Raw genomic sequence first — 2,621 nt, 5'->3', positions numbered from 1 at the left:
AGTAAAATCATTCAAACTCTACAGGGGCTAGAGAGATAGTTCTTGCATTGCATGAACAAAAACAAAATCTTAATCCTTAGCTCTACATACTCCTGCATTCAGCAAAGTCAAAAGTGACCCCTGGACACAGAACCAGAACTAAGCCTTAATTGCTGATTGGTTTTGCCCATCTCAATCTAATTTTTTAAATTCTTATAAAATAATTTTAAAAAACTTAAGGCATTATAAAGCTACAAAAATCACAGTATTCCTTAATCTACTCCTAGTTTGCAAAATAACAGTAATTCAGTGATCTTAAATTATAGATGATGAGAAAAACTACATTGAATAGAGCACACTTATTTTCAATAGCTTCAAAACTATTTTAAAAACTCTTTATCCAGTGAAATGCTTCAAAATATTTTATTTCGCTATCCCTAGGATGTCTGCATTTGGGAAAATGTGGGGATTTCACCCGAGAAAGCTGATTTTCTAAAGATCAGATTTCTTGATTTTTAAAAGAAGACATTGCTTTTCATTTCTTTTGTTTTGTTTAGTTTTATTGGTTTTTTTTTAAATTTTTATTTTGATCAAAGTGGATCACATATCATTCACAGTAATATTTTAGGTACATAGTGAAATTGAATCTGGGCATTCCCACCACCTACGTTGTCCTCCCTCCACACCTGTTCCCAGCATGTATCCCATATCCCCGTCCTTTGTTCCTCAGGCTGCTAGTATAAGTAGTCCTCTCTGTGTCTAGCTTGTTGTAGATTGGGTACTGATTCTGCTATTGTTGGCTTTGGATTTAGTACCTATGTCTGATCATTTTTTATTTCTACTCAATGTTCATATGAATGTTTGGTCCTGGTACCTTCCATTATTTCCCTCTCAATTTGTGAGGCAGAAAAAGATGGTTCAAGTTATGTGGTGCTGTTTGAAGGAAAGAAAAAAAGGGGGGGACAAAAATCAAACAAGCAAAAAAAAATGGGAGGACTCCTTCTATAGGCTATAAATATCGATTTAAGAGAAGAAAGGGAGAAAGAAAAAACAACATAACAATACCAAAAAAATCAAGCTAAAACCTGAAAAGCACCACAACAATAAAGACAATAACCAAACAATAACCAGGGTCCAGATACAAACAAAACAGCACCAAAACAAAACAATAGCAAACAAACAAAAAAATTAAAAATAAAAACAAACGACAACAATAAAACTAAAACAATTTGTACTTCTTTTCTTTTTGTTGCATAGGCACAGTAAATATTGGGGAGATTAGAAAGGGAATTCCCTTGGCCTCAGAGATACAGGGTTTCTCCACCCTTGAAGTATACTATCATGGGAATAACTCCAGGCTCCCTAGCTATTCTTTTACTTTCCCTTAGGTCCTTTTTTGGTGTCTGGAAACTTTCTGCTCAGATATGGATGATAAGATCAGGCCTCTGTAACTCGAGATTTTAGTATTTTCAGAGGTCATAGGATGGAGTCTTTCTTTACAGTTCTAGAAGTTCTCTTCCATCACTGTTGTTTTAATCAGTCTTCTATAGTTGGTGGTCTTGGTTTTTGCACCAGTCCTAGGATGAAGCCTAGGATAGAGTCTTTCGTTATGTTTCCAGAAGTTCTGCTTGATTGCAGTTATCTCAGTCAGATCTTTGGAATTAGAGATCTTAGTACAGGCCATAGGCCAAAGCCTAGACTAGGGTCTTCTTTATTGATCCCAGGATAAATTCTGCCCAGTCATGGTTGTCATACTCAGTGTTCTGTTGTTAGTGATCTTGGCTTTTGTATAGATCAAAGGATGACATGTCTTCTGATTTCAGTTTACCATTAGGTGGTGAGGTAAGAAAACCTGCTCTTAGATCAGGTTGTCGACATTTCCTCATTGTCAGGATGTCATATCAAAAACTGGTGCATGTTGGTGTCAGAGCAGTATTAAGAATGTCCCCGAGAGAGTTTGGTACCTGGAGCTATTGCGGAGAACTTAGTTTTTCTTTCTTTATTTTTTTTCTTTTTTACTAATTTATAATAATATATATTTTTTTACCACTCAGACTGCATCCTCTCTTTCTACCCCTTCCGAAAGAAGGGAAGAACGATCATCAATGGCCAAAGGCAGTCGCAGAAGCAACACCTAGAGCCATCTTCATTCTCAGGAGAGGACCTCTGACTCCTCCTCGTGGCTTCGGTGCTCTACACGATCAGAAAAACTTCTCTAGTTTCTTTCTTTCTTTCTTTCTTTCTTTCTTTCTTTCTTTCTTTCTTTCTTTCTTTCTTTCTTTCTTTCTTTCTTTCTTTCTTTCTTTCTTTCTTTCTTTCTTTCTTTCTTTCTTTTCTTTCTTTCTTTCTTTCTTTCTTTCTTTCTTTCTTTCTTTCTTTCCTTTCTTTCTTTCTTTCTTTCTTTCTTTCTTTCTTTCTTTCTTTCTTTCTTTCTTTCTTTCTTTCTTTCTTTCTTTCTTTCTTCCTTCCTTCCTTCCTTCCTTTCTTCCTTTCTTCCTTCCTTCCTTCCTTCCTTCCTTCCTTCCTCCCTTCCTTCCTCCCTCCCTCCCTCCCTCCCTCCCTCCCTCCCTCCTTCCTTCCTTCCTTCCTTCCTTCCTTCCTTCCTTCCTTCCTTCCTTCCTTCCTTCCTTCCTTCCTTTCTT

The 2,621-nt window shown here is 36.6% G+C and overlaps 1 pseudogene; it reads right to left on the bottom strand.

The window, feature by feature from the left end:
* Positions 1–2,024: 2,024 nt before the first annotated feature.
* LOC126010391 (uncharacterized) lies at positions 2,025–2,208 on the bottom strand (annotated as a pseudogene).
* Between the last annotated feature and the right edge of the window lie 413 nt (positions 2,209–2,621).

This window comes from Suncus etruscus, chromosome 5 (genome assembly GCF_024139225.1).
Source record: "Suncus etruscus isolate mSunEtr1 chromosome 5, mSunEtr1.pri.cur, whole genome shotgun sequence".
Lineage (NCBI taxonomy): Eukaryota > Metazoa > Chordata > Mammalia > Eulipotyphla > Soricidae > Suncus > Suncus etruscus.
This window is presented reverse-complemented; position numbering and strand designations above follow the sequence as displayed.